The 9210-nt window shown below is 39.8% G+C and overlaps 1 protein-coding gene across 1 annotated transcript in view; it reads left to right on the top strand.

Moving 5' to 3' along the window:
- Positions 1–363: 363 nt before the first annotated feature.
- LOC111243197 (uncharacterized) overlaps positions 364–9210 on the top strand; it is a 144160-nt gene continuing 135313 nt past the window's right edge. Inside the window, exon 1 of the mRNA XM_086977492.1 lies at positions 364–589. The gene's annotated coding sequence lies outside the window, so the exon portion shown is untranslated. The remainder of the gene's footprint in view (positions 590–9210) is intronic.

The following is a 9210-nucleotide window of genomic DNA, read 5'->3' as shown; positions in this document are numbered from 1 at the left end:
TCGATAACGCCAATGCCTCACCCTGCTAGAGAAACGTATGACACAAACATTTCGATCCGGAAATGTAAGCCATTTGACCTTATATCCACTTAAGGCATAGTTATGACCTAGCAGCAACGATTCGACAATTGGTGTGCCTAAATCGATGCTTTTTCTTCTCGAAGAAATGCCTGGGAAGCTTTCTTTTGAAGACCTTTCACGCGTCATTTCCCGTTATTTCGAGGCCGCACCATGTGCAATCCGCCACGTTTGGATATCTGCGCGTTTATCTATCCTATCACCTGTTCGTGGAAAGAAGCTCATATTCCTTTCCTAACATCGCTGGCATCGAATGGAGTAGTCAAATTATTCCTCTATGACTGATGGTCAACTCTATTCATTCGTGTGGCATTCTTTTTACACTGGTTCATAAATCGTATACAAAATTCGCACTTTAGACGCAGTTATAAACTCACAGGCAGTGCCTGCTGTGTTTGTTGATAATCGGCCTTTCCTCGCGTGAAGGACGGTGCTAACAAGGCCTATGCTGCGGTCCTTCTTGTGGTTGAGGAAGCGATACTTTGAAGGACGCTATTTGTGTAATATGAAAGTACGTTACTTCTCTTCTTACTTCTCACGATAGAGGGAAAAGAAAGAATTCTGTGAGTTAGCAGATACAGTGTACAGCTCTGAATGTGAAAGGTTCACATCATTGGGGTGTAAATAAAAGTTAGTTCAGCTGCAGCATTTAATAGGGACACTGCTCTTACATGTAACGGTATAGTATTGACTAGTTACATACACAGTGGTATTTATTAAAATTATTAAAAAAAATGTTTATATATAAAATAATGCTAGAGAAATATAAAAAAAAAACGCTACCCAGGCTTCGTCGATGTAGTCCCTTATGATAAGTATATTTCGGGAATTCTATTTTTCCATGGTTTGCTTGTTTTTTTATCTAACGATTAGGGATCTCCGACCGTTATCGAGCGACCTTGACCTTAAAATATAATATAGGAACGCAGACCGGTCGTATGATAAATTGTACAGAACTCTAAAAGTTACCATACGCCTTGGATTTCCCAATTATAACCGATGTAATCGCCATATAAGGTGGCACAGAATTTCACTTGTAATTCTGATAGCTTAAAGTTTAAGGTTTTAAAGGTTCTGTCATTGCCTCAAAGTGAAACTCCAGGCAAACTTCTTGGCTTCGTTTTCTCTTTTAAGACGACGTCTATAATGCTATTATTAATGAGTTAACAAATTTAACTCTACGGGACGATAGCAAATGATTAACTACTAAGTCACACTACTCCAAACGACAAAAGGCCTGACTGGGTTCAAGTGCATTTTATTTTATCACTGTTACTATAGGCACTTGATAAAGATGAGAGTCCTGATTACCGCTGGCCATGCTCATATTTTTCACAGTCGCTGTTATTTTTTCTGTCTTAGTCATCAGCCCGTTATTGGTCGTTTGTTCTCTTTCGCCCACCCCATTTGCTTTTCTAGTTCTTTGGAAGCAGTGGCGTCAGATACAGTCTTGGCAAAACTGGAAATGTGACCCTGTGCTTAAGTAGCGCATGGATCGACATTTCTCACTGACATTCAAATGGCCATCGATTGACGGTACCTCTCCAAGAGTACAAATTGATGTTATCCGTTTCCGCTTAGCCGGGATGGGAAAACAAGTCGCAGCGCTGAAGACGGCAGATCGGGTATGATGAAGTGCTTAGATATTTGTGAATCCTGCAAAGAAGGGAAAATTGATTCTAAACGGGTAGCTGTCTCTTTGATTTTTTGGGAGGTGTACTTGAGTTGAGTGTGGACTATTGCTTCTATTGATCGTAATGGAACGAAACTGCAGCTTATAGCGGATAAAAAGGTGACAGGCCCGTCGGAATTCGTCATATTAGGGGAAAGCCAACTCTAGCTGCTGAAGAGGGTGTAAGTTTGCATTTAGAGCAAGAATAAGTACATGCGCAATAGACGATTTGAGAAAGAGGCAACTTAGAGTTACCTTTATCTCATCAAGATTGCAAGTTATATTTTGCTCCTATCCATTAACAGGCAGACTAATATTTTTCAGTCAGTACAAAGAACTGACGCCGTTGCGTCGATTCACACTGTATGAATGTTTGCTCTATTTGTGCCTAAAAAACTGTGCTATAATAACAGGACATTTTGTCTTACTATGAGTCTAGTATATTATTACGAGTCTTATTATGTGCTTTCGCTTGTGCCTACCTGGCCTTGACATAGAGGAGAATCATCTGATCAGAACTGTACCACAATCATTTTTTATTCATTAGCCCCGTATATGACGTCTGTCCAGCATATCGTACGTTTTTATCGAAGGTTGCATTTGACTTAAAGGCAGTTTTAGCCTAAACTGAGAGTATACACGATTTTCTATTAATTTTCTAAGATAAACTGTTAGTTGAGGTTGACAACGATTCAGCCTAGTACTAGATACATACGATGACACTGAAAGCCATGTTTGAACAACAAAATGAAAGTAGAACAAGGCAGCACTTACTGCGATTCATTTCATCGTTCAACTTGTTCCATGTTTTGTATCGGAACAATTAATCTATCAATCAATTACCGTCAGCTCTCAAAGACAACGTCCTTTTTTCCCCTGTTCGTTCCAGTCTGTCAGAAACATCGCTCGAAAGCCGACATCTTAGCCCTGTCCGTACCCTGTCTATCTACCAGAAAGCTACCAAATGGTCGGGCAAATAAATTAGTTAGTGGAGCAGACTTGGCCATTTTATCCTAGCCAGCCTATCCAACAAACTGGCCACGATTTTTGTTTCTCTATCTACAAGCGTGTAACGATAATTAAAGTATATAATGTTATTTTTAATCGGGAGTTAAGTAGAATGACTTGTTGTACCATAGAATTAATTAAGTATGCAATATAGCATAACGTGACATTAACGCTTGGCAATTTACCTTTTTTTTTACCTGTTGATTTATATGGTAATAACGAGACGATAGTATTACGCTTGTTGCGGTAACTTCAGAGCGCATGGCCCATACTGGGAGCTTCGAAGTGTGACCCGACGATGCCTGAATCGAATCTGTCTTTTATAGATCGGCAGTGTTTTTAATCACATCTGTCATGTGGGCGTATCTGATTGTCAAGGCTTAAAGCAACGGCTTTGCGGCCTTACAGTCCAGAAGATCAGTGGCCCGAACCACCGAACCGCTTGTGCATAATGAATATAATGGCAGAATTAACTATCTATCAGGATCTGAAAATGTACCTCAGACGATTAGAGGACCCCCACTTGATGCTACTAACTAGGATGAACGGAGGCAATCAGGAATTGGAAAAAATATGTTTATCATTATGTGGCTGCGATCAAGTCATCATGCGAGGTAAGCCACAGTCGTTCTCTTTGGATGACAAATTTTTTCTTTTGAATTTATGATTTGAACAAGCATTTCGTTTCGTTCAAAACAGGAACGTTTCGCGTATGCATAGGCTTTGCTAAAACGTTACATTTGTGCGCATACGTCGGTAGTAGTTCACGCAAACTGGATAAAAACGCTTACGAGAGAGTATTGTTACGGAACGAATCACTGTGGTTTATTGTCGGAGTGAGGCGAATGCATCAAAGTAATAAGGATATGTTGTTATGAAAGGAAAAATCAAAGTTTCGGCTTGGGCAAAAATTTTAAATGATTTTCTAACGTGAATCGATATCTGTGTAGCAAAGGACTCATACGAAAGATGCTCTAGTAAGCTTTTGTACAGGGTCGGTGCGCCAAAAACTCATCAAGCTAGTGAAAGTAAGAGAGATCCGGACTTCCTCGCAACCATAAGGTGCGTACGCGGGTCCGCATAAAGGGTATATTTTGGTGCATACTGGGTAGGTAAAGCAGCCTTTGTCTTCTACGAAAGTCATCTCTAACTAGCTTGGATGCGAAAAATTAGGAAAAATAAACTGCTGAAGTCTCAGTGCACTTATGTATTAATATAAACTCTTGCACGATCGTTTATCAATTCAAAACAGACTTGACGCGTTGATTTTGTACACACGCGAATTATGATAATAAATGTTGTTTACCATATATTCTAATATATTGATCGCCCTTTACATGTCTTTTGTCTCTCAACATTATTGGGCTCAGGCGGTAATGCCATATATATCCTGTAGCAAAACTTTAGTCTTCATTTATTTTAAGAACGACAGCGAAAGGACAGAAGATTAAAATCAATAATAAACTGTTCAATGGAGAAGATCATGTGAATAGAACTTGCTCATCTTCACGGACATCTCGTGTCTGTTCGCAGATACCATATGTGTCTGGTAAGAATCAAAATTAAAATGCAGATAGAAAAAAACCCGCCACATGCATCATGAGCTATTGGCAAGGCCAATAGCAGCGAGAAGCTCTAGCTTGTATTAAACGCATACACCGGTATGTAAGTTGCTCCCGGAGAATCTTCAACAAAGGAGCTTTTAATGATATGAGACTATGTCAGCCTTTAGAAGGATGTAGGTTAAAATGTGGGCGAAGACATGCTTCGTTTTGTACTGGGAGCCAGCCGTCTTAATGTTTACCGGGCATAGAACTGGAAACACCAGCTTAGCTTATTTCGGTGACGCTGTTTTTTATGGTGATGTTTGATTAGCTTGTGGGACATGTGATATAAAATGCCTAACGGCAATATTAGACGTAAAACTCGAAACTATCTTAGCTTAAATGTGATTTTAAAAAGCAAAAACGTGATACCGTTATACTCTAAATTAATGTTTATTTTTTCTACGTTGTATTCCCACGGCACGTCTTCTTGTATACGAGGCTATATTTTTCCTTAAGTTTAAAAACTTGTTACTATTCATTTTGAGAGCATATCGAACGCCGCGAATTAGAATAAACGCAAAAAATATTTGATGGCAACGGGAAGCTAACGCAGTAAGGCTAGGTAGCTAAGGGACTAGCTAATATCAGTATGAACAAGATGGTCGACCCAGCTGCGAGGCTAGAGTACTGGGGCACTTGACAGAGAGTGTGCAAGACTTTGCCGTCGAATCTATTATCTAACTGCTTGAGGCCTGGATAATAGATTAGGATGCTGGAGATAGCGGCAGGTTTCTACGGCTGAACACATAGGCCCCCGCTTGGACTTGCTTATGGACTTCTATCAGGCCAACCCAATACTGGCCCGAACTCATGATGCGCAACGCCGAGGCGTGGGAAGGGTTCGAGGCTTGTCTACTCTAACGATTTCCACGAGAAGCACTAATTCATAAATTTTTATGCTACGGTTGGGTCGGAAAACATGATAAGGTCTGCGCGTTCGCCCAACAGGAACACTTTGTGTTCGTGCTGTTGAACTTTAAGTAGCCTTCCTAGGTGACATCAAGGGATCATACCCGTGATATTGTAGTGTCGCTGCCTGACTTCAGGGCCTTGTCAAAACTTGCACATGGTTACCGAATGCACCCAGATGTAGCTGAAGTCGAACCGTTAGCAGAGTTAGCTAATTTGCTTTTCAAGTTTTTATCAGCTGTAACTTCTGTGTCGTTTCCAAACTAAGCATCTTCCCAGCTCTAACAGCAGCCTAATTATTAGACTGGCGAACAATAATCTCAAGTCGGACACAAAGCTTCTAGGGATGCCCATTATGGAGTCTCGGCCACTTCAAGATGGGAAGTCTTGAAGTGGCCGATATCAGAAGGTTGTAAAAGGCGGACCGTCGTTTTAATGAGATAATCCAGAAATTGTACGAGAACGCTGTGAATAATAGGAAAACCTTATTACAGCAAGTCTTGGCCGACTTTTAAGCGGGTGCCATAACATATGTGGAGGTTTTGCAAGCAACCCAAAACGTGGAGTGTTGAAAACCGTATGTGGGTCGCACCGCTGAATATTACGGCACGTATCAACGAGATATTAAGTCCTACGTATTTACGTCGCTATTGCTACAGAAAGACGAAGAGCAGAACAAATAAATTGCAATTGTGGCAGTACTGGTACAAGTACTCATACAGCTTTGAAGCACTCCCTTGTTCTCATCGTAGGAATTATTTCATGATTCCAGCAAATCAGTTTGATTAGCGTCGAGGAAAGCCCGCCAAGCAGAATATATTAAGATCAGCTCCGTTGTCGCCGCTCTCGACTAACTGCAATGTTTCTGCTCACTCCTTTATGGGCTTCGCAGATTCGTCCCGTTTGATCGATTTCAGTCAGCACCACTGGTGACTCGCAGCTAGGGAAGACGACTCTTAAAAAATCAGTTCAGCTTTTAGCGAAATTCAATTTTCACACGGTTAGATATCACATGCTAAACACATTTGCGTGCCGCGTTTTATATAGCGATCGAAGAACGACGATGTACCTGCTGATGCCACTAGGAAAGGATTAGAGTTTGCTTACTACTGGATCTTTAACAGCAGTCGTATCGCAGTGGGCATTTCCTAGTTGTATGCAGTCAATGTGCCGTCAGTTTCCTTTCTAGTCAGCAAAGCACTAGAATAGATATCAGCTTTGATTATTAGATGCCTGGCTGCTATTATCCAACGTTTTTCTTCTCCGGGTTCCGTGTTGCGGGAAGCCTATACGAAATGAGAAATTTCGAGTGACCATGCACGAGCGACTTTATCGTCATTTCTTCCCACAATGTGCCTCCGTTTTTTTCAAATTCGGTATCTCTGAGGTTTTAGGTCGAACAAACCTAGTCGTTTACTCTGTCCGAGGGCATCTGTTACAAATGAGGTGGTTTTCGATGTTCGTCTCAGATTTTTGTCCACGTAACCTCGTTCAACCCTAGCTTTTTCGTTCAACGACGAGAGGTGCCAACTTTTACGTGATACTTTGAACTCACTCAAGGAAATGGAAGTCTCTTAGCCAACTGAACTACTGGACAAAAGTTGCCTGGACAGCATCTTATTAAGGAGCGCGGACCTGCATTCAAATAAGGCAGCACAAAGATAAAAGGGCATTTAGAACTGGCAATATTGTATCAAGTAGCTATACGACTGAAAGAATCAAAGAGCAGTTCCTTTTTCTGAATACATTTAGGTAGTTATTATTGTTCTTCGATAAAAGTTTTTATACTAGAAACGTTTTTTTTTTTTTATTTACGTATATAGTCTAGAAAAGTGTGCCGCCGAAACCACTCTATCTGCGGTTGTTTGAAAAAACGCCGTAAAAAATATCATATAGTCTATAGCTGGCATAAATATGCCTTAAACAGATCGAAAACTGATAAAATCCCACTTTGAAAAACTCCACCTGTATATCCGCCCAATAATATTTTACGCTAGTATTATATTATATCTTGCTTCAAGTGAAAGTAATTTTCATTTACTGATTCTGTTAAACAATAGCTCTTCAATTATGAAGAGAATAAAATATGACAACAGTAATTAGGGAACAAGCAATATAAGTCTAAATGTCTACCAGACACGCTTGTTCACTGCCAGAGTCAACCCGGTCTGCTCAGACCCATTAAATTCAGAATACGTCGAAACACGCGCGCCGGTGACGATTTCAACTGTAGTTCATATCGGTACTCGTATATTCACTCTGACGACAGGCATCACGATGAAGGCGCCGGAAGAGCAACAGCATGCAAAAAACGGGCCCTCCAGAAACCTGACAAGTTAAAATCTGTGCAAACCCAATTATAGTTTCGCCGATAACAGTTAACCTGAATTAAATAATAAATGACCCACTCGATTTAGCTAGGGCTTAAGTTAAGGATCTTCATTCAGAGGCTTCGAGATAAATTTAGTAAAAGTCGAGTGGTCTAGGATTAGTTTTATCCTATATTAGAGACATGCAAATTCGTTGCTTATACAAACTATATATATATAGAGGTTGTATGATATGTTTTTTGCTAATAATCTTCTTCTCCCAATGAAGGTAGCTTATTTTTTAGGACAGGCGAAAGGCTAAGATTAGGCCTCATATTGAGAATTTCTGTCAGGGTTAGTTCCGACATTATTGGATAACTTGGAAGATGTTGTTGTAAGAGTTAAGATTCAACTATTGATGCCTATTTGTTCCAGGTCGCTAATCGAAGTGAAAGTATGGATGATCCAAAACAGAAGCGAAGACCGTTCTTTTTCTAAGTATGTTTTTAACTTCTCAGGTCTTCCCTAGCTTGTTATTTGACCTGTTGGAGCTTGCATTGCATAATAGAACAGCTGACTGGGTCCTTGGCTTTTTATTGTTGTATGTAAAAATTAATACATTATCTTTCGTAAGCACACATAGATCTACAGGTTTTACATTTTCTTTTTTAATAGCTGTTAATTAAGCTAAAGTTAGGAACGGATAGGTATTCGTCACCTCATGAAGAATGCTCAAAACATTTAAGACAGCTCTTCTTATGCATAATTTATGCAGAGAATTCAACTTAGTTAGCAATATACGTGTGAAAATAGAGGCGAATTTGTTTTGAATTGTAGGAATCGCGGTATCCTTATCATTAAAGCACAGATCTGCTAACGATACGAAAGCTTGAAGAGGTATCAATGCAGATACGTCCACAGCTCTAGTTTCGGTCGTCTGACGCACCTAGCTTACGTTCAAAAGCCTTTGGTATGCTTAAAGATCCTACTATGCACAAAAAAATACCCTGATTTAGCGACGTTTCTCGGAAATAAATTTAAGCCAATAAAGAACAAGATTTCTGAACTTTTACAAGATAAAATAAATATTGTACAATCTAATGGTAAAAACGGAAGTCTTTTTTTGAAGCAACATCAGCTTCTTAATGCTGCATCGATTATGTTACAAAACTCATAACAATCCCACTAAGGAGCGAAACGGCCCACTTCTACTTTTCTTCTAACTATCGCACCTATAGATCCTAGGACACGGGACCAAGGAGCTAGTACAACGGCTGAATTATATGATGTCTTATATGACTGAAACCTGAATGAAGACATGAACTATTATTAGAAGATTAGGCTTGAAAGATAGATTCTTCCGCAAGCCTCGTCATTGGAAGTTTGCTTATGTAAATAAATAGGTTGACTTAAACTTGAATGGTAAGTCTATATTTTACGTTAGGTTCGATCAGATATTATTATCTTTGACGCACGATATCCTCATGTCTCAACGATCACGAATTACTGTGTTTATATTTCGTTCGATACCTGGAAAATAGTGACATAAATCCGTAGTCTGAATACTGATCAGGAGTAATCGAAAACGGGATTATACACAAAGCCAGAAGCATCTCTTTTCTCTGGC

This window comes from Varroa destructor, unplaced genomic scaffold (assembly GCF_002443255.2).
Source record: "Varroa destructor unplaced genomic scaffold, Vdes_3.0 BEIS01000001.1, whole genome shotgun sequence".
NCBI classification, from domain to species: Eukaryota; Metazoa; Arthropoda; class Arachnida; order Mesostigmata; family Varroidae; genus Varroa; species Varroa destructor.
The sequence above is the reverse complement of the archived record's forward strand: the minus strand, read 5'-3'. Positions and strand labels throughout refer to the sequence as shown.